Here is a 24,246-nt window from a genome sequence, read left to right as displayed (position 1 = left end):
AGACACTAGATCCTGTAAAAATGTTTAGGCTGTATTTTCATTCATTGCTCTTCGTACTCTGTGAACTCTCTCAAGAGACTTTTCTTCAGTTGTTTTTCTGTCTTGTGTGCTCCCTGCTATGAATATGTTGAGTTTCCCAGATCAGGTCTTTTCACACTTCTCTCCCTGCTTTCAATTCCTGTTTTTCCTTTTGAGTTCTGGGAGAGTTTCTGGGATATGCCTTCCTTTTCAGAGATTCAGTTTGTTGGCAGGATCCATTCAGCTGTTCCTTGCTACGCTGAGATTTTAAATTCTGAACTTGCATTTTATTTTTTTTTTGTATTTTAATGTTTCTTTATTATATTATGTTAGTCACCATACAGAACATCCCTGGTTTCTGATGTAAAGTTCGATGATTCATTAGTTGCGTATAACACCCAGTGCACCGTGCAATACGTGCCCTCCTTACTACCCATCACCGGTCTATCCCATTCCCCCACACCCCTCCCCTCTGAAGCCCTCAGTTTGTTTCTCATAGTCCATAGTCTCTCATGCTTCATTCCCCCTTCTGATTACCCCCCCTTCCTTTATCCCTTTCTTCCCCTACCGATCTTCCTAGTTCTTATGTTCCATAGATGAGAGAAATCATATGATAATTGTCTTTTAAAATTTTCATTTGGTTGTTCATGATTTCATAGTGTACTTCTCTAGGATATTTCTCAAATTTCAGAAGTGTAACATCTACTTGAGTATTGTAGGCAGCATACACTGGAAATGTCCAACAATTTCTCTGTTTATTGCAGCAGTTTCAGTTTTATAGAAAGAATCTTTCTCTGATTCCACAGAACGGTTTCTTTTTAAGCTGCAGAATATTTTTGTGCTGGTGGTTTTTCTCCATTCGGGCATGTTAAAAGGGGTTGTCTGTGCTTGTGAAAAGTTGAAGCTATTAAGGTGTTAAGACATGACATGCTTTCAATCATAGAGTTTCTGGTTCCTTGACAAACAAAACTTTTAGGCCTCAAAAAGAAGAGAGATAGATACAGATTTACATTGGTTTGACTTGACCAGTGCAGAGATTTGCCAGCATTAGAAAAGAATGGACGGCTGAAGGTCACTTTGCCATGACCTGGCCTTCCTGCTGATGCATTTGTCTTAGGTGCAGTGAGACAGTCAGAAATTGTTGGATGCCATTGTCCATTCTCTGTTGTTTACTCCAGGATTAACAATTGCCACCAGCCATTTGCTCAGTGTAGCCTCTGGAACCCAACAGGTGCCAAGGACAAACTGATGGGATGCAGATGTCCTCCTTGGCCACCCTCATAGCATGTCCATTCTCAAACCTCCACCGCTCAGAACTATGGGGGGTAGGGTAGAGGGGTTGGAGGGATCGGGTTGGATCTCTTCAGTTTGTTCCCCAAAACTGTCCTTTTCTATGCAGGGAAATGCAGGTCTTGTTGGACAGAGATGGTAGATTTCTACCTTCAGTGTATCCAGTAAAATGTCCTCCAAGTTTCTACAGCTTGTCTTGCATCCTTCCCCAGATTCCAATGCAGAATAACCTCATTTTTATCTGGAGGTAATATTTGAGGACTCTGGAGGCAAGAGGTTAGATGCATGTGTTTCCATTTTCATCATCCTTGAAAGTTTGGAAATGCATTTCAGAAACCAGAAAACACCGATAATCTATTTCTGCCAATGTTGATGTCATTCCAACAGCCACACAGGGTTGAAATTAGTGTAGTGATTTCGACTCCTTCCTTGTCCTCCCTATCTTGAAGCGGCCTTCACGTGTTCTAAATCCTACTTGCAGTTCAACCTTTCTTTTCTAGTTCCACTGTGTCTAATCTCACCTAATCTCACCCAAGTCCTTCTTTCTCATGGAACTTCATTGTCCAATTTACCCCCAGTCCTGCTCCCCCAGCTCAATCTATCCCATGTACCCCTAAGGTAATTCTCTGAAAACATCTCAAACCACCAGCAGTTTCCACTTCGAATTGGATGAAATGAAAATGTTTTTAGGTTTCTCATTATCTGATTCCTTCATATATATCAACAATCTGATATGTTTGTGTCACTCCCTGACACAAATCATTCCCACCTCCCAGCATATCTGGGACATGTGATGCTCAGTTTCAATTCCAAGCTGCTGCCCATGCTCGGTAGCCAGCTTAGAATGCCCTTCCCATTCCCCTGTGAGACTGTAAGTACCTGGAAGTAGGTAGGGGTCATATGACCCCCAGCATCTAGCATAATACCTGGGTCACTGTATTAAACAAATGTTATTGAGTCATACTGATTTCTATATTTTAATTTTTTTCTAGTCCTGCAAGATACCATCATCTGTGACATCTGTTACAAATACTCAAGGCTTACTCATTGATCCAAGTTCCTGCTTTTTATAATTATTTTTTAAGTTTTTCTTTGGGACATAATGTAGATCAATATTTCATAAATGTTCTATTGATGATGAAAATAAAAGATATTCTCTACAGGATACGAAGATCAATATATACACATTTACACATATAGCCTTATTAATGATGTTATTCAGGACTTACATAACTTTATTTTTTTTTCTATTTCATCTATAAAAGATGTCAAGATAGGTGCTATAGTCTTCTACTATCATTGTATTTCTGTTAATTTCTCCCTTACTTTCTAAAACTCTTTCTTTTGTCCATCTCAATGGTATCTGTGTCAATCAGCTTGCAGTCAGATAAGCAGAAAAACTGTGAGTTATAGGATAACAGATTTATTACAGCAATTAGACATTGCACAATTATAGGAGGAGCTGGGGAGTGCATGTCTGAAAGGGAATTTGGAGGATCAGAGAAGTCAATAACAAGCTATTTTGAGAGGCTTCACACACCCAGCCATTAACGTGAGGCTGTGGAAGGGAGAAATTTGGGGAAGGAATCTATAGGTCACAGTCCAGCATCTGCTTATAGACCAGTTGGAAAGAAACTGGGCGTGGAAGTGGTAGTTGAAAAGAAAAGCTGCACATGTAGTTGAAGGATCCAATAAAGAGCTAAAACTCTCCAGCCCTTCTGAGTCTGTTAGCACAACTAAACCACCATAGCTTTCCAGCTCCCAAATCTCGTGCAGGTACCTCCTCTGGCCATGTCTAACTGGGAGGGAGATCCTAGGAAATCTCAACCAAGTCAATAATAAAACAATCTAGTACAGTACAAGCCTCATTGATGTGGTATCCAAACACAAATCTTTCAATGACACGTCTAAATAAAGACAATAGGATAATCATGATTCACCTAATATGATGCAAATATATACCTCGTACAATCTTCCCAGAAGAGGACACCATGTCATTCTATCCATTTTAGGATGATGATGTGTGTGTGTGTCTGTGTGTGTGTGCCTATATACATATAAAATGATACCAGTAAGGAAGTAAGGAAAGAATGATTATCTTTTGTGTAACTGGTTATGTCATCACTGCTAGTGTTTATAACTCCTTTTTATTCTATTCATTTCACATTCTCTTTCCCTCAGCTACTCATCCTTCCTTACCCGGCCTCAAGTTTGGATTTCTGACACATCTGTTCATTAGCAGCCCAATTAAGCAATTGCTATCAGTTATCTGGCACTATCAAATTTTGGTGGTGGTATGAGTTTTTAAAAAATATTATTCTATACATTTATCAATATTTTAGTAAGGAGTGTTTTAGGAAAAGGCTCCACACAGAGCCTTAAGCCAAATGCCACTTTGAATCAGAACTGATACTTCCTTATGCAGACAAATATAAGCAAAACCAAACCAAACCCAAAATATTATTTTAAGGGTAACTGTCTTCTAAGAACTCTGCTTGGCGTGGGGAACACTTAAATGTTCCTCCAAAGAGCTCAGATCCAGTAGAAGGCATGTGCTGGATAAAGCAGTGGCTGCAGTGGAGAGGAATCCATTGCAGTCCATGGAAATGCACAGCTGAAACAGTGGACTTTGTGGGGAAACATCACAAAGGGACAGGCATTTTAGCTGCATCTGGAAGAATGAGGAGATTCTCAGACAGACATGTTGGGAAAAAGCAATCAAGGACAAAGAGCAGCAAATGCACAGGTAAGAAAAAGTATAAAACATCAGGTTGACACATCAGCCTTGATGATATGAAATTAAAAGTATAACAGACACCAGTTAAGAGGTAGAAGACAGTGTAGAAATGGAGGGAATGGGGGAGAGAAACATCATAAAAATGGGGAGTCAAGAGAATTGTCCGTACACATATGGTGTGAAGGTTTGAGAAAGATGTTGAAAGTTACAGATGAGACGAAAAAAGAAACTTGAAATTCTTACTTAACTGTATTGGGACAGAGAGGGGGGAAGGTATGAGCTGCGCCAATCTCTAGAAAGTTAAGGAGTAGGCAGACTCTATCTCACAAAGAGAAATTAAAGAAAATGGAGATGTGATCATATTATTTAGATAGTTGGCAACAAAACAAAAGAAGAAAGACATGGTTAAAATTAGGTTGACCAAGAGATGCATTATCCAAACCAAGACATTTCTGAGACTAGAAGGATGCTATTAAGAGTTGTGCTGGGAAGAGAGGCATAAACCCAGACTCAACCAGGCAGGCTGGAAAACGCTTTCACCAGATCAGGAAGGGAGCAGTTGCTTAAACTTCCCATACTATTTTATTTTTTCTGTGTGCATACCTTTGCTTGAAAAAACAAAACAAAACACCCTACCTTATTACTTTGCCTTTTTAATTTTTCATATGCCCAAGTGATAGGACTCTCTTGCTCAATGTAGTTAGGAGCTCCCAGAGAAGCAGATTCATGTCTGACTCATAAGAGTAGGGCTTAAGATAGAAGCTGGTACACTTGTTGAATTAGCAGATATACCTTCTCCTTCTGAGTTCCTTATTTGGCTTTCACGTTTTATTACGTATCTTTCTTCGTTTAGTCAAAAGTGTCTAATAGGGATAGGCCCTGGAGATGGAAATAAAACAATCCCCAAAACAGTTATGAGGATCGCACAAAAGGAAGTCCAAAGCATGAGGACATAGGCTATCACATTTCCTCTTCAGAAAACTTCACCTTGGGGGGAGTCATCCTCCATTTGTCTCGTAGATGAAGAAGACTAAGGCCAGAGAAGTCAAGCACTTCTCAGGAGTCACACGGATTTTTTTAATGGGCCAGTTAAGCCCAGCTCTCAGGAATTTTAATTGCCACCCCGACTCTCAGCCCATTACCCACACTGCCTTGCTAATGAATCATTTTTCCATCTCCACTGAAGAGTTCTGGCAAGAGTAGAAATTCTGACTGCAGACAACAAACTCTGCATGTTCCCCCTTTCTTTTCTCCGCTAGCACTGGCTCCTTCTCATTCTCTGCTGCCAGTTTCCTATGATTGAAATTTGAAAGCATGTAACTGTTAATCTAGGAGTGATTAAAGAGTTTCATTTCTCGGAAGAGTCGGTACTCATCATCAGCTATGATGAATGAGCCCCTAACATCCCCTGATCCCATTATATTGTGATTAATTGTGCCAGTTTAAGTCAATAATTCATTTGTTAAAAATAGGCCTGCAAAGTATCATTTGTCTCAGGGGAGATATCAGAATAAAAAAAATTCATTTGATACTTCTCATTAAATTAGTGTTGGAAGTTACATTGAAGAGCCCTGTTCATCAAATACTTATTGCAGGCTTATTTGATAAGAAGCTGTATTTGTCTAAAATTATGTCTGCTGTCATAATGGTCTGCATTTTCCCTGTGTTAATGAAGGAATAAAAAGTCTAAATACGTGCATGACTGGAGAAAAGGTTGGGGCTTGGAGCTGAGAGATTAGAATAATTCCTAAATGGTCTGGTTTTCATTGCATTAAAATTAAAACAGAGAGAGAAACTGAGTAGGGTTCTTTTTCCTGGGCTTAGAGACTGTCCCTGGAGGTGCCAAACTGGTTCCCTCAGACATGGATCTCCCCCATTGTCCTTTATCTAGAAATCATTATAAATGTTACATTCAGCCTCACTGGGCCATTAAGACATTTTCAGCTGGAAGCTATTCTAAAAAAAGACAGAAGTGAAGAGCAGCTTCACTGCAAATGATAATGGTCACTGTCCAATGAGATATAGGAGCAACATCTTAGTATTTCCAAAGCAACATCATAGCAGCTTTGGAAAGACTCTCCATATGCTCCTGAAACATCTGGATATGAGAAGGGAGACAATGACTCGTGAAATGCTTGGTTAGATGCCTCAGAAGACCAGGTTGTGTCCTTGCAACTTGGGGTGTTGGGGCTGGGCAGATGCAAAGAGGACTGCAGTGGGGTGAGTCTGATGCAATGGGACAGAGCAATGAAAGTATGAGGCCAGGTAGTGGGCACATACTGGGGACTTAATATTTGATGGAGGCAAAGGGAAAGATAGGAAAACACAGAAGGGAGAGAGGAGGCAAGATACAGATGGGGGAAGGGATAGAACGAAAGGACAGAGAAAACAGGATTGCCCCTGGTGGGGACTCGGCTTTATGGCAGCAGTTCCCTATGGCCAGTCCTAAGACTAGCATAGCATGGGAAGAGTTTTTGAATGTCTCAGTCTTGGGCTCTGAATCCAACGTACTCTCTTCCTCAAAGTCTTCTTATTGGGCTTGAGATTGGTACCCAAGAGAATACGTTTTTTAAAAGCTCCTCAGGTGACACTGAAGAATCTCTCTTACCATAGAAGCATGTCAGTAGCCACCTCATCTTCCCTTATAATTCGCTCAAAATCTCTTTTTTTAAAAAAGCTTTTATTTATTTATTTGAGAGAGAGAGATAGTGAGAGATCATGAGCAGGGGGGAGGGGTAGAGGGAAAAGCAGACTCCCTGATAAGCAGGGAGCCCTATGCAGGGCTCAATCCTAGGACCCTGGGATACTAATCTGAGGTGAAGGCAGAAGCTTAACTGAATGAGCCACCTAGGTGCCCTCAAAATCTCTTCTTTTCTTGATCCTAAGAAGACAAGTTAAAAAAAAAAGGGGGGGGGGCAATTCGCTAATCCAATATTCCCTTTCAAAGGCTACCATTTATACTTAACCACATTTCATCCATTTTTAATATTTGATGGAGGTGAGGAACATTGCCAGTGTTTAACTTCCCTTTCTCCAATTTAAGCCCTAGGCGTGGAATTATTAATGCATGAATTAACAATGCAATTTGCACCACCCAACACGGAGAAAGGTGCTATAATTCCTAATGAGCTTCAGAAATGCTGTGGACTTTATTCTAAATATTCCTTGAGATAAGCCTGTAACTCCAGCTTTATTGGTTCTCTTGTATATTAATCAAATTTGAGCAAAACCTAACCCCAGTCATCTTGAAATAAGAAAAAGTGCCTCGAAATGTTTGCACTTAGAGGGAGTTCAAAAATCTTCTGGTGAAAGCCCTTTTATTTTTGAGACATGGAATTAGAAGGTCATAGATATGACTGAGGTTATATATTTCTTTGGTGTCATGTCTAAAATCAGAATACATCAATCTCATTCATTCATTGATAAATGTTTGTTAAGGAAATTCCATGTGCCAGACACTTTCTGAATACTAATTTTTAAAAAAATGAAAAGATATAATACTTGGCTCAAGTTGCTTATAGAGAAGAGACCAATATGCAAATAATTACATTTTCAGAAGTATAATTTTCAATAATATGAATTTTAGTAATTTAATCTGTCAGGGGGTGGATGGGGAGGTGGGCAAAGGTGAGAACATGGTGATGTTGGATCACAGTGGTCATGCCTCCTGAACCCTAATCACAAAAAAAAAATAAAAATAAAAAATAAAAAAATTAAATGCTTCTGAAACCAACAGTAGTGATGGTGGCTTACCCACATTCCAAACCTCTTTTGGGCGCCTGTGTTACTAATTTTGAAATATATACTGCTGTTTTAAATATAATACTACATCCAGAAGACTATCCTGATGGCATCATGACTCACTTCAAAGTGATAAAGGGCATTGGTGATAGTTTTATTTTCAAGACCATGAAAGTATCATTTTGATCTCAATCTCAGAACAATGAGTTCAACGAAAAAAATGGGTCAGTAGAGGTCTAAGCTCAGAACCTCTGTAGGTTGGTAGAGATGGTATGAGAGGATAGAAAGTCAAAAGCCAACTTTGAAAAGGCTATGTAGGTTAAGACTATCCTAAAAACACCATCGAGATAAGGAAGAATATATATGCTAGAGCTGGGAGGGGAATTAGGAACCCAGCCATGCTCCTATAGAGCAAGTCTACAAATCCAGGTACTTACATCGCTCTCTGAGTCCTGGATTCCTCTGGTATATAATTGCCATCACAATGGTAATTGTGGTGCCTGGCAGATATCGCACACCTCCTAAATCAAACTACCTGGGATTTGCCCAAGCAGGCACTCTCGGGCACAGTAGCCTCATTGTCTGGAGGGAATCTGCCTACATATTGACAGAAGGCTCTAAAAACATCTTCTTCCCCAACACCCCTCTCCCTAATATCATAATGCAGCAAATCTCAGGCCAAAAACCTATTAGTGCCTAAGAGAGGTTTAGGAAAGAGCTCTTTTTTTTTTTTAATGTAAAGACAACTTTCATCTCTCAGGAGTGGTGCAAAGAAATAACATTGCTCCAAAGTCATGGGAAGGCATGAATGGTCACTTACCCAGTGTGAGGAAACAGGAACCTTGATTATGGCTATCTGGTCAACTTTCTGAAGTCATTTTGCCAAGTGGCCCTAACTTCTGCTCCTGTGCCAGAACAGAGATGGTCCAAGGTTTCTAGATGTTTCTTGAGTTTATAAATTACATTAATTCATAGGTCATGTTCCACAAATTTCATGTGCAAAGGAATGTTGGGGTAATCATCATGTTAAAATGAGAAGTAGGTGCAGGGATGAAGTGACTCAATTCTTTCCTCTCCTAAAAACCATCTTTCCCTGAATGGTAAAGATTTGGAGAAACAACAGGAAATGTATATTACAGAATGTTTATTTTGTTATGTTTCGGACCAGTTATGCATTGCCCTTTTAAAATTTATAGTAGAAGAATTTACAATAATTCCAAAAGAATTGAAGGTTAACTCCGCACATTTCATAGGGGTGTCTTCTAGGAGATCTGAGAAACTTGATTAGCAGCCCAGAGACAGTCTATCTTTTGGAGAGAGGACAGAGGAATGTTCTTTCAAGTGGATATCATGTCTGTTTTCAATAGGGAAAAGTCCACACATGTTACAGTGCCTGAAATGCTTCTGCGTGTTCATGGCCTTGGACCAGGATGCAGGGTGTCCTGCTTTCCTTAAATATCATCTATCCTTGTTCTGGCATTTTACCAATGAAACTGAAACCAAGAGGACTGATCTGACCTCAAAGGTGTCAGAGGCAGAACTAGAACAACACTCCAGCCTGTAGACACCTAGTCCCCAGCTTTTCATCTCTGACAGGGATGCATTTAGGGGCATGATTGGGATGATAGTCAGCTCTGCATTCAACCACATTGATGAAAAGCTTAACAAAGAGGGAGATAAACAATATAGAAAAGTGTTGATAAGTAGTATTCTACCTATGGTTTAATTTAAAACAAACGTATTGTGGTCTTGTAGAACCTATACAGAATGAGACTATTACATGGGAAGGACAGGGAGTGGGAGGTAGGGTTAGGTGTGCGAATGTGCATGCACGTGCCAGAGTGGCTGGAGGAGTGGACAGAACTGGAGGCAGACCAGAGTCCCCAGAGAGGTCTTTCCTCATAGACTCTGATTCCTTAGCTTCCCAAGGAGGCTTGGAGCCAGAGAGAAGGTCTGTGCCTTTGCTGCGTGTTTAATTTCCACCAGGCTATTTTACCGCTTCCTGTTTTTCTTGCCTTCTATTTATTTAGGTTGGGTCCATGTTTGGGAGATGGGGGTGGGAGGAAATTCAGAGCCACATGCTGGGGTCTCTGTGCCTCCCCTGACACTTTCAGGCTGGGTTGGACATCTTCCTCTTTGCCAGGCTTTCCAACAATGCTACTGAGTAGGGAGTTAGCTACAGAACCAAACATGTCGCTAAACACACTCTCATCAAGCTCTCATGCCTATTCGCTTTGAGATGAGGAGTGCATAGTGGCTTTAACAAAGGTGGTACAAGGGGAAAAGTTTTTAAAAACCTAGCATGGGGGGCACCTTGGTGGGTGGCTCAGTTGGTTAAGCGTCCAACTCTTGATTTCAGGTCAGGTTATGATCCCAGGGTCGTGAGATGGAACCTTCTTAAGATTCTTTCTCTCCCTCTCCCTCTGCTCTTCCACTCGTGCTCTCTCTCTCAATAAAAAATAGATGGATAGATAGATAGATGATAGATAGATAGATAGATGATAGATAGATAGATAGATAGATAGATAGATAGATAGATAGATACCTAGTATAGGAAGAATGCTCCATTGATATGTCTTGACCATGGATAAAGCAGGAAGACCTCTACATGAGCCTGCCCTTACATCTTCCACTAGTATACAAGATGCTGCTAGCTCTCCATGACCATTGAGTACACCCAGTCTTCTCTGCCTTCAGGAAAAGAACTAGCGTACCTTCATGCAGCCGAGGTGTTTGGAAAGAAACACGTCAGTGCTGTGTATCTTTCATGTGCCAAGCTTTGTTCTTAACACTTTATGCACATTTACCTCATTTTATTCTCATTGAAATTCTATGAGATATTAACTCCATTGAGGCTCAGAGTCAATGTTTGAATCCATGTGTATTCATCTGTGCATTCTGTGTCCATAAAATGTCATCCTTTCAGTATGAGTGACACAACAAGAAAGTATGATTGAGTGAGAGGTTCACACAGCATCACCACATACCAAAGAGGTGACCTAAAGCAAGTCACTCACTATTTATGTCAATTTCCTCATCAAATAATAAGGAAGGATAACAATGACCAGTACCTACCTCATGGGATGGCTTTGAGAACCAAATGGAATATTTGAAATGCAAATGTTCAGTTACTCATAAAACACTAAGCAAATATTAATTAGTAGGAGAAAGGTTTTGGGTTTTGTTTTAATAGATGGAAAGATATTAGAAACATATGAACTACATATAAGTTATATTTTTGCAAGTCCATATAACCGAATGAAAGACTAATTTTGTCCCAATATGAATACAAATGGATTCAAGATGATCTTCTATGGTCAGCCTCTCATGAACCCCTGGTTTCTTCACATCAGAGTTCTTAGTCCAGTAATCTAATAGCCCTCTTATATCAACTATTTTAAATGACTCCATTTATTATTCCGAAGTGAAATTCACAAATAATATAACCTACTTATACATATAATTTAAAATATACATATAATTTTAAAAATCGTTAATGCCCTACTTATATAAATACTTAATATGTAAATATTCAATATGTAAATATCCATTATGTAAATATTCAAGCATAACTATCTTAGAAGACAGCATGTAGTACTGAGAAGCCTGCTCTCTACTTGTAATCACGAGGAATGTACCAGTCACAAATAATACTGGTATATTTTACTGAGACTCAAACAATGCAATGACATTGCATGTGTTTCCTTAAGAAGCTGAACAGTTTTTGGTGAAGTTCCAAATAAAATAAAGTACTATTTTCTGTCTATTTACATAATGGATGCTTTACTGGAAAGTTTAGTGAGTTTAAAATAGTACAAGAACTGTTCTGGTGTTTGTACGTAATATAGATTTAGGCTGAGATAATTCTAAATGGGTCTCTCACCCAACTATATGTCCAGTGGGACATTTGAAAATTACACTTGAAAGAGGATAATTCTCTGATGTGTGGGGTTGTCCAGTGCATCATAGGTCGTTGGTTGGCTTGGCCCACCCATTAAATGTCAATTATGATGATGATCAAATACATTCTTTTTTTTTTAAGATTTTATTTATTTATTCTACAGAGATAGAGACAGCCAGCGAGAGAGGGAACACAAGCAGGGGGAGTGGGAGAGGAAGAAGCAGGCTCATAGCAGAAGAGCCTGATGTGGGGCTCGATCCCACAACGCCAGGATCACGCCCTGAGCCGAAGGCAGACGCCTAACCGCTGTGCCACTCAGGCGCCCCGATCAAATACATTCTTGTGAGTTCCCATCTCCCTCAGGGGTGGCAGCCGCTCATCTTCCCCACCCATGTTGAGAACCACTGCCTTATAAGCTTTTTCACACTGCAGGTGCTCGCCATTCTGTCTGAGCATGGCTTCGCTCCCCAGACTATCCAGCATCTCTCTCTCTCTCTCGTTCTTTCTTTCTCTGCCTCTTATAATCTGATGCTGCAACGTGACTAAACTTATCTTTCTCTCTTTCCATAACTTCTTTACTCTAGCCTGGCAAACTGGGCTCTCAGAACTCTTTTGCTTCCAACCCAGAACCCTAGGAGTGTTCCTGGAGGAGTCAGCAAGGTATAGAACTAGACCGTAGAACTAGGACGTGACAGAGAAATCATTCAGTTCAACCCTTATGTTAGAGATGATCAAACTGCAGCTTAAATGTGTACACTGACTTGCCCGAGGTCCCACAACTAGCGCATGGTAGGTTCAGGACAAGAACCTGAGTCTCTCTCACTATCCCTATACCATTGCTTTTGTCTTTATCAATTAGCCAAGAAACCAAGAAACAGACACACGTGTTAAGGCCACACATACGGGACTTCGTTAGGAGTGTCTTAGACTTCTGAGTTTAAGGTAAGATGAAAGACATAAGAAACGGCATAGAAAACAAGGATTCGGTTTAACAAAGCATTTGTTTTGCATTCCAGCTCTGTCCAAGACGTTGTGCTACATGTTTCAGGAGATTCAAAGAGCAGCCACAGTTTCAGCCTACACTTCCTCTAGAGCACATGGTCTGGTAAAGAGATAAGACCCTACTGTAACACAAGGCAGAATGAAAAATGGACCACACAGAGAGGTACAAAGGCTTTTAGAAGGGGGAAGGGAGTCCGGGAAGACTTTATGGTTGCATGTGAGATAGGTCTGTAAGGGATGCTAGGAATTTGCCAGGTGGCAGAGAAGGGAACTCTTGGGGAAATTCACAAAGATCCAGCAGGGAAAAAAGCAGTGGGGAATTCTTTGGAACAAGCAGTTGCATTTGGAACACAGGAGATTTCTAGAGGAGTTAAACTGGGCAGGGTTTCTTGGGACTGAAGTTGGGAATTTCTTGAAAGTCAAGCTCAAAGCCTCCTCTTACATCAGTGGGCAATGGGTACATTATATTTTGTAAGCTTATTTGACTGACCTTCCCAAACCCTCTATGCTCTCCAAAACGGGCTGCTTGGACTCATCTATAGCCCTGCTTCTCCTTTTCTTTTGGTCCATATTACTACACTACATTTTCCATCCCTTCACAGTTCTGTCAATGAAATGTGGTAGCAGTAATGTGTACCACCTCTTAGCCTCTAAGCCTTCTTGTGCATTCCTTATATACTCCTTTTTCTACTGACCAAGTGAAGAGGATCCAGGGAAGGTCTCCAGATCTGTAGAAGATGATGAAGCCACCAGATGGATGTGCTGGGCATCAAAAGTCTGTGTGAAACAGAGCACACCCTCCCTGCTGCCCCAAATCTGCACTGAGCTATGACTCTATTGTGTTGGACCACTGAAATTTGGAGAAGTAGGCTATAGCTATTAACCTTATGTAAACAACACTGTCTTATTTTATCTTCTTATCTGTAGGGCCTTGTGCAAAGTAGGAACTCAATAAATTTTAGAATGAATGAAAGATTGAATAATTTATTGAATGAATGAATTGAGCCATGAACATAGTTGACTTTAGAAAGCAACATACAAACAACAGTATAAAGGTGGAATACATGGGAAAAAGAGAATCTGGAGGTGAAGAGATTATTTATTCCAAGAAGTAGAGACCCTGAATCAACTTAGAGACAAGTGGAAGGAAGTGCAAAGAAATGAAAGGCATCCTGAAGATGTGTGCTAGGGAAAATTGCAGCCGATGAGATGTGATGATTACAATAAAGAGAACTTTCAAGGTTGACTACGGAGTTTCAAGTCTATGGAAAAGGAGAAGAGTGGTAGCATTGACAAAAATATGGAAACTAGAAAGAAGAGTGTGGGTAGAGTGGGGGAGGTCTGGTGGATGAGATACGATAACACAAATGATAGCTCAACTCAGATGGCAGTTGAACACACTGAAGATTGTGCCCAGCAGGGAGCTGGAGGTGTGCACCTGAATCTTCATCACAGAGTTGTGGAGTTAGGCATGGATGCAGATGACACACATATATGAGTGAATCAGACCACTTAGGAAGGGTATAGACTGGAAAATAGAAGCCAGTTAGTAGAGCCTAACAAATGGCTTACAAGTATGGGGTGGAAAATAGGACATCAAATGAAACTTTTTTTTTAAGATTTTATTTATTTAGAAAGAGAGCACAAGCAGGGGATGGGGAAGGGGAAGAGAGAGAGAGAGACTCCCCACTGAGCATGGAGACTGATGTGGGGCTTGATCCCAGACCCTGTGATCATGACTGAGCCAAAATCAAGAGTCAGATGCTTAACCAACTGAGCCACCGGGGGCACCCCTCAAATGAAACTTTTAAAGGTGGGCATGTGAAGAGGTGATCAATGAAGGGAGGACCCAGAATAATGTGGATCTCTGGAAGCTACAGGAGGACAGATTCTCAACAGGGCCTGGCTTACAGAGTGGACGAGGAATGTGACTGCATGGTGGGAAGCATTTGTGGAGTCGCTGGCTCAGAAGAAGTAGGAAAGGATGGAGTGAACAGCATAGAAAAAAGACTCATGGATTAGGGGAAAGTGCAGGGCCCCCTCTCTGAGAAGGATAAAGAACAGGATGGTAGATAAAACAACAAAGAGAAAGCAGAGGTGCTTAGTGGAGAGGCAAGGACTTGAAGGATCTCCAGTGGGAGAACTTAGTCTTCTCTGGTGATCAAGGGAAAGGGAACCTGCTGAGAACTGAAGGAAGCTGAGAGGGGTGGGGACCAAGGGGACAGAGGTCATGAGATGTAGAACACAGCATGAAACAGGAAGCCAACGAGAAATGAATGGTGAACAAGATCTGGAGGAGAGTTCAACGTTGCTTTAGTAAAATGAGGGGGTAAGAAAGGTAAAGCAGGGAGGAGGTTATGGTCTCAGAAATTTGAAGGGATGAAGATCTAAGTAATGGAGGAATTCTCGGTAATAAATAATAATGGTTAAGATTATGACATTAAAATGCCGTGTAGTGTGCTAAATAGTGTCTATGTGTTATCACATAAAATATTTACAACATCCCAGTGAGTAGGGTATCATTATCCCATTTTACACATGAATAAGTTAAGGAACAAGATGGCTAAACCATTTGTTCAGAGGCACACAGTACCTGGCCTAGAATTCAAACCTAGTTTCATTAGCTCCAGAGAAGTTAATGACAAGTTGCCCAAGGTGATCATTAGTGTCACCCAAGTGAGTTGCTCTGTGGAAGCAAGACAGAACTCCCCGAGGATATGGAACTTGAGCTGTGCCTGAGTGCAGAGTCAGGAGAATGAGCAATACTTATGTTGCGGTTCCTTGGACTTCAACAAGGAAAGGAAGTCCGTGAGCCAGGTCCTGGAGTCACTAAGGCAAGCAAGAAATTGTTATCAACTCTGGTATGTGCATTTCAGCTTGGCAGGGTTGCTGACAAAGGTCACAAAACGATGGCCAGGAGAAGTGGTGGGGAGAAGGGGCATGCCTTCCCCACCTTCTGTTCAGTGAAGGGGAAGGAATAAGAGAAAGATATGTTGGAGAGGATTACAAGAGAAATGGTACCTTCCATGAAGAGATGGAAAGATGTACAAATAATTATTTGGAGAGACCTGTGAGTTTTTGTTTTGTTTTGTTTTGTTTTGTTTTGTTTTGTTTAAATATAGAGAATCCCAAGGAATAGGCTGCAGTTTGAAGTCAGACAAATAGAAGACAAGAGTTTAGGGCTCTCCGGATAGGGTTGAAAATAAGGGCTAAGGTGGAGAGAAGATGAAATTTGGGATTCAAGACTCTAGCTTTAATGGCCAGGGTTTGGGAAGAAGAAGTTGGGTAGGGACCGGGTTCCACAATGGAGGAGGAACAGCAATGAGGCAGAAACCCATCACTGTAGGAACGGTTGGTTTCACCGGACGACCACTAGGGGGAGCTCCAGCCTATTCCTCACCTAACAGTGAGGAGGTTAGGCTAGGAGCACAGGTCCAAATTCTGAATCCAGGCACCAGATACATGACTTGGATAAGCCACTATTCTTCCTGTTAAATATAGATAATGAGACGGAGTTAGTGACAGTCGTTCATAGGCTTGTTGGGAGCATTAAATGAGATAGTACATGTAATACATGGGAGGCCCCGAGGACCTGTCGTTAGCACTGTGGGAAGAGAGGGAGTGTTTTGGGGCATCAGAAACAAAAGCATGGGCACTATGGGGGAATGGTGCCAGGGGCCTTGGTGTTCAATGTGGCAAGGGAAACTGTGAGCAGTTGTTGACTCTTTTTCTTTAGGGCATGCTCTTTAGGGACTGTTGTTCTCTCCGTCATGACCATGTGGCTCACTCATGTGGTGAGACAAGGTGAAGCTCTGTCAAACTGAAGACAAAGCCATTGACAGAAACTTTTTTCAGGTCTTCAGATGAAAACTTCTTCTTCCTTGGAGGCATGTTTTGCCTTTCCTGTCTTGTCTACACAGCCGAGAGATGAGATGTCGGGATTGGGGTGAAAGTCTGAGGGAAGGGCCCATGAGTCTCACCAGCATGCTTAAGACCTGGCCAAGGATGGTCCAGCTTCGCAGTCCAAGGGCACAGCAGGCACCGATGCCTGGAATGTCGCAGGCTGTGAAGACACTCGAGTTACACCAAAGTGATGAGGAGAAAAGCCACTTCTGCTATTTCCATTTCCAAGCCTACCTTTCAGCACACTTTTCACTCAGATTTTGAGGGGGCCACATCCACGTGCATTGGTTTGGAATCAACAAATCCAACAAGGACCTGGAGAAGCAGCAGGAAACTTCCTTGAAGTAACTACTTATAGCAACAGTCCCTTTGTGAGGGTCCTGGGCCCCCTCATTATCATTTTATTACATTTCTCTCCTCTGCTCCCTGAGGACTTTCTCTGGAATAAACGTAAGACCAGTCACTTTAGAAATAAAATGTGTTTTTCATTAAAACCCTGTTCTGGCCCCTCCAGTTCCAACAAAGCATTTCCTTCCTGGTCTAATTGGTTTCAAGTTATCAATGATACTATTTCTCTACAAGGCGGTAGGACACCCTTGTGTCCTTCTAAAAGCCCTCCTACCACCAGTATGAAATGAAACATCCCTTTGGGAAGATATAAGGAAAATACAAGAGGGAGGCTTGCTCAGAACATGGAGAGGAAGGCTTTCATTATCCTTGTAGGAGTCTTGGTCCACATTCTGTCCTCTTAACCTCATCCAAACCATTCCCCTCCCCACCCAGGTACTCTCCCCAATCCTGTCAGCCAAGGGATACGCACATTCAAGACTATGAAAAGCATGGCCTATTAGTCTGCTCACATAGGAGGCATCTAGAATTTGCTCCAAGAGCAAACTTACTGGGGTTCTCAACAGAGAAAACCCAAATGGATATATGACAAAGCAAGCCAACCTCCATTGTACTCCTGTCCAGCAAGAAGAGGGGCCGTGGTTGACACAGTAGTCACACAGTCAGATCCCTGCCTACCCTTGAGCAGGGTCCTCAACCCTGCTGCGCATTACAATTACCTAAGGAATCGTCACAGTTTCTGATGACTAGAAGCTGGAATTGGTGTGCCATGGGGCCAGGGCACTGATATCTTTGAAAGTTCCCCAGAGGATTCCACCGTGCAGCATGAGTTGAGAACCACTCTTCCAGAGCTGTGCTGGTCAATTCAGTAGCTGCTAGCCACATACCCACCTGTGACTACTTCACGTTTGATTTATTAAAATCAAATAAAATTAAAAATCCATTCCCAGGTCACACTAGCCACATTCAAGGGCTAGTGGCTAGTGGTTTCTCTGTTGGAGAATGGAGATACAGAACATTTCCATCACCGCAGAATGTTGTGTTTGACGGAGCTGTCCTAGAGTGTGAAGTGTCACGGGTGAAAACGCCAGTTTTTCTACCGACCCTTGAAGACTGTTTTTTCCAAATGTCTCACCCTCTCCCGAGCTACAAACCTCACAGCAAAGTTCAGTTGTCTGGGCCTCCCCTGCCACGAGGCCCTCTTGCTTTCAAGAGTGCGAACAATTCTGACTTACAGGACAGGAGCTTTCCATCCATCTGTCACCACACTGTAAGCTGGTTGTGCAGAGACTCCCTCACCTGCCCCAAGTCACACCGCAGGCAAATGGCAGAGTCAGGACTTTAAACCAAGTTGGTTTTTATCAAAACTCAAGCTCTCTCACTTACTCAGCTCAACCACTCCACCCCTGGGACAACTAACCACATCAGAGCTTTTTCCTCCAAAAGGAAAGGCCCCTAAAATGTTCTCTGCTGACCACAGGGTTTCCTCATTGACAAGTCTCCTCACTCAGCACATTCTGACCTCTCATCTGCTACAGCCTTCCAGGTCAATACCTCGGAAAGTTTACATGGACTCATTGTGGGAAGCTTGCTTCACAATGGCCAAGGGACAAAGGAAAGTGGTATCCTCTGCTTTGTTAAGAGGTGTTTTTGAGTGGCTGGCAAGACTTGTGGGCAGGAGCCTTCTGATCCAAAACACTGTAAGAACTTTACAAGCAATATCCCTTCCAGAAATCCAGAGAAAGGAACCAGCTTATGCAGTGGGAGGAGAGCTGGGGCAGCTTTGAGATAGGAGCTTCCGGGAGAAAGAATACAGGTTTGGGGTTCCAGGGGCGTACGACCGCCTAAAGCATGTTGGTTTACTTTGTATCTTTAGTACCTGGCGAAAGACACCTGAGTTCTGTTTGGTTGCCATCCACTTAATTTAAATTTAAAAATGAGTGCAAGTGTGAGCAGGTTTCTCTCTCACATACATGCGTGCATGTGTGTGTGTGTGTGTGTGTAAAGCTTTGAGAAAGGAGGAAACGGGACTTAAGAATATTTCTAAACACAACAAATGTCCACGTTTTGATTATTTCCAATTATGCCCTTGCAAATCATCAAAAAAGTTACGAGAAGATATTTAAGGGGTAAATTTGGTCTAAATTGATCCTGGTCTAGAACAAAATTAACTCACATCATCATGGACTCAGAATAGGCATGGATTTCATCCAATATTCTCCATGTTGTCATCCTTACTTTCTTAATGTGAATGCATTTATTTCCACCCAAAGTCACTACTCTGTTCTTTCATTTTGTGACCCTCCTGGTCTGCCGTTGCCCAATCTGTGAGTCCTGGGCCAGTAAATCTGCCAGTGGCCATAGACAGGGTGGATAGCTTCTGCACGTCATGGACCCGGGCCTCCAGCTGGCCAGAGCTTCTGCCTTTGGACACAAAACTCTACTCCTCATACAGAATCTTATCAATTATTCATGATCTTTTTCTGCTTTAATGTCAAAATCACAATCTATATTACTATTTTATAATTTGGGGCCTTTTAGCCTTTGATGCTGTTACCCAGTCCATGTTTTGGTGGTGGTTATTTATCCTAATGGACCCATCTAGCCACAGTCATGATATAAATAGATAAATGCACTTTGTTAATTTCCTCAGTCCTGCAAAAGACAGCACACCAACGAGAGCAAATATTTGATAGAGAGACACTGTATTTACTTAGGCCCCAAGCCAGGGTCTTTTAAAAAGCATAAATCAGAACCTGAATACCAAGCTTTAGACTCCTTCTGCTATTGGTATGATTACCTGCACACCACCCTTCCTTGTTGGTGAAAGACTTCGATCATGAGGGTCAGCATGTGGTGAAGCTAGACGCAGCTTTTTTTTTTTTTTTTTTTGACTGAGATATCTCTTTCTGAGATCATCTGGAGAGAAACGATGGGGCCCACTCTGCATCGGGGGCCCACCCCATTTCAGGTGCAAGGCAGTAGGCGACTACCAGCTACGTTCCCCATCCAGCAGCTTCCTGCCTCCTTTTCCTTCTCTGCTGCTGCCTCAGCCTGCTCCTTAATCCTGTAAAACAGAAGATTGCCACCTGCTGTGAGACATGAAAATGTCCAGAGCCCACTGCCATTGCCAACCCAGTGGCGTACACAGGGTACCGTTCAGATCATACGCACAACTGGCCGAACCTGAAGATGTTTCTTCATGTCTTATCTGTAGGGACAGGGAGGACGTGGGTCAGAACTATAGGAGGGTGAGCTTATGTGGGGTGGATTCCTGATTATAATGCCAGGTGCCCAGGGGACAGGCACATCACACACAGATGATCTGGTCTGATTTTTAAGAAGTGGTCTGATTAATTCACTTGTTTTAACAACCCAATCAGATTGACTAGGTGGCAATGCATCGATTTTGTGGCACTGCTTGAGTTAATCTGAATAATACTATTTAGTGCCACATGTAAACTCAGCTGAATTCAGACAAGTGGGATGAAATCTTTCCTTTAAGCTCTCAAGGCATAGAAAATAAAACTCCCTCAATGGGGTATCCACTGAAGAGATTCTGTGTATCAGCTGAAACGGATCCTGGTTTCAATTCTATCCCAATGCCCCAACTTCCTGAACAGAGTTCTGCTCCTTTCCTAGTTTCGTTGAAGGGGATCCCCCTTTTTTGCATACATTGAGCTCCCCAACATGGTATTTATGATCACAATAAGGACAGAGGGCTGAAGGCACATGCATCTCACCTATCAAAAAGTTTCTTTCCATCTGATTATGAAATGTCTGACCTCTGACCCTGGGGTCAAAGAAGATTGATTATCATCCAAAATAAAAATGATCCAATAGGATTTATGCTGAATGAGGATTCAGAGAGATTCCTGGCTAACACCATCTGACTAACAACTACTTCCTAGCCTTATTCACAGGCATACTTGTAGCTAGTTGACAAAACAGAGACCGAGGGGGAGGTTTAAGATGATTTGGGACTCTTCCCTTGACCTATGAAAGTGTCCAATTCTCAGCTTCATCACTCCTCAGCGCTCCTTGGGCTTCACTCAAACCAGAAGTTGATATCATACTCATGATTAGGGTTTACTAGGGTATTTCTAATGACCTTTGTTTTTTTCCTGCATTTCCACATCTCCGTTTCCTCATCTGGAAAAGTGAGATGGTTGAACTGGGGCACCTCTTGTGTCTCTTCCACCATCGCATTGTGCAATCTTAATGATACCTTATGTTGGCATTTGCTCAGCCCATTAACATCTTATAAGGCAATTTTCTGTCTATAATCTGTATGGCTCCTTCTCTGTTGTGCTAGAAAAACATAGCCTTCAGTTTCTTCAGAGTTGTTGCCATGTTAGATTAGACTCCCTGCGTCCATCAGCCTTACTACATTCGTGTGTTAACGTGGTTGCCGCCATGCTGACCATTAGATGCTCGGCCAATTCTAGATTCCCTGTGAGCAATGACTCCCTGTTTGTGCGAGAGCTAACACCACCTGTCAGTGTTCGATTTGGAAAACGCTGTAGCATGAGACAAGGAGCTTTAACCATCTTGTGTTGAAAGAGAGAACTTTTCTTCCTTATAGTTCAGCTTTTATCAAGGCCTTAAAATGTAGCCAAGGCATTAAAGAAAAAGAAAGAAAGAAAGAAAAACAACTTGGAAGGCTTTTTGTACTTTTTGTATGAAAACAAATTTCTCTCTCTCTTTCTCTTTTTTTGCCATTACCAAAATCTCCTCCAAACACACAGACCCTACAGTATCCCTATTAAATTATATAGAGCGAGTCCAGCCCTAGACGGTCAGTGGGGCCCATCAGTCCTAATTTATCGCCCCAGGAAACACAGTACAATTATGGTAATAAATAATAATAGGATTCAGTACATGACAACATGAATGATGGAGCCTCTCAGAATTCATTTACATTGCTTTGTGTTCCAATCATCGTGCCTCTAATGTAATGCCAAGCAAATGAGCCCCTTTGAATATTGTGCAATCTATTGCAAGTCAACTGGCACAAAACTCACTCAATAAATCATGTTCAAACACATGCCTGTAATGACAGGTAAATCAACAATGAAGTAATTGCATTTAATGTATTGAAATACTGGACAAAAAACAGTGACCTCAAAGTGACTTTTTGTAAAAGGTATGATATAGTTGCTACAGGGAGTGAGGTCCTTCCTAAGAGGCACTTCTTGCTCAGACGCACATGCGAGCGGCGATGATGCCCATCCTTGCACAGACCTTGATGGACCACCTTCTCTCTGCAGTCATCCCAGAACCGGGTGGCCAGGGGCCGAACATCAGAGTCACAGGTGAGGGTGGAAATCAGCCTCTAGCCTGGCAACCGCTCCCCTGCCCGAACTGTCAGCAAGCTCTGATTTTTGTAGCTAACTGGAAAGGCAGGCTGCTGTGCCAGGGAAGAGCCCTGGGTCAGGAGTCAGGAGGGCTGTAGTCCTAACTCCAGATCTGGTCTGAACTAAATCACCAGATGGCTCTAGCCAAGTCACTTTGCCTCTCGGCCCTTTGTCTGTAAAATGAAGTAATTGGACTGTCATCTCTAAAATTCATTGCCATTCTAATATTCTATGAAGCTCTGATTCTAATTAGAGGTCTTCAGTTCTAAGCAGGCAGGAAAAAGGCCCCTCCCTCCCCCGCTCCGGAGCGTTGAAGGCATTGGTTTGAACCAGCACGCAGCTCTTTGTCGTTTCTGTTGGTTAGGCCAAGTGTATGTGCTTCTAATTTCTGTGCGACTTGGGCCTGCCCCTTTCTGGGCAAGCGGACAAGTCTGAAAATAGGGCCCCAGGGGCCATGTGGATGGATAACAGACAACATTGAAATGACAACCTTCCCCACATTCCCCGTTGCCTCCGCCCCAGCTCCCCTCTTCCCAGGGACAACGTCAAGAAGAGATGAAGCAGAGCCTCTGGGAAGCCAAAGGCCACTTAAGGAACTTTCCTGCTCTCATGAAAAATTCGTGCTTGGCTCCACGGCCTCCCCCACGGACACACGCTCCTCTTTATCCTTAGCTCTCAGTCTCTGACTCTTGTCAAAGTAGATCTCGTGGCCCCCATAATCTTAGGATGTAGGGAAGTGGCGAGGTATGGAGGAAATCACACTACATTTGGAGTAAGAAGATCTGGCGCTAAGTCCTGGCTCGAGAGTTTATTGGACATGAGACTTTGTGCAAATCCCTAGCTCTCTGAGCTCCGATTGCTTCATCTGTGAAGTGATAATAATAATATTTGTGTGCCCATAGTGAGGTTGTGGTGGGGACAGCATGACATAGAGGAGAAAAGCCTTAGACAGTCACGGAGCACGATACAGACATTTCATTTGTGTGATGAACTGGGATGAAAGAAAATCCTGAGTTCCGCGTCCTGGGTTCTGCTCTCGGACTGTGCTTCTGACCCCAAAAATCACCTTGTTGGCTTCTCTGTGTGCTGTGGTCTGACTCCCCTCACAACGGTGTGAGGCTAATGTGAAGAGGGTCTTGGAGGATCTTATGCTTATTACGGGCATATCCCCAGCACCTAGAACAGTGCTAATAACTATTTATTGAATGAGTGAGTGAGTAAGGGCCACCTTTCCTTTCCTTTGGGGGATGACAATGGAACCCTGATCTTGGAGGTATTTGGGGAAAAAACTTTTTTGATATCCCCCCTCCCCCAACCCTTCAGGCACAGCCTCTTGCTTCCCTGGTTTTTCTTGCCGAAAGGGGGCAGTTTGAGCAGAAAGCCTTTCTTCGGCCATGGCAATGGGAAAGAAAGCCTGTTAGGCCTACCAAGATGCCTTCTGAGGCCAATGCTGCCGGTTTCCCAGGCAACAACAGTCCAGAAAAAAATAGCCCATTTAAAAGCAGGAGGGGATCTGGGAAGCTGGAAAAACCCACAAACGTGTCCATAGCCGAGGGGTGTGGGGAGTTCTGGTTAAGGCAACCATCATAAGCCCTGGAGAAAAAGCTCACAGGTTTCCATTCTAAGGATCCCTTGTCCACAGGCCCTGTCTGCCGTCCCTGGGATGCCATTCTGTCTCAGAAACACAAAAGCTTACTCAGGTTTTGCCTGCTTTCTCCTTCCTAAATCAGGCCCTGACTGTCTTGATAGCTCCCATATGATAGACCCTGATTAACAAGGCAGCAAGTGGCAGGCAGAACAAAAGACCCATTAACGGGGGCGGCTGGACGGGAAGGCAAAAGTAGGGGCTATGGAAGGGGAGAGAAAGAAACAGAAAAACTCTAATTTTAGAAGATTGTTACCAGTTGTGGGATGTTAAAAGTGTTCCCCAAAGATGGGAACATCGGGGA

The sequence above is a fragment of the Ursus americanus genome, chromosome 27 (genome assembly GCF_024610735.1).
Source record: "Ursus americanus isolate L20-20 chromosome 27, mUrsAme1.1.p, whole genome shotgun sequence".
In the NCBI taxonomy this organism is placed as follows: Eukaryota; Metazoa; Chordata; class Mammalia; order Carnivora; family Ursidae; genus Ursus; species Ursus americanus.
Note: the sequence above shows the minus strand (reverse complement) of the source record.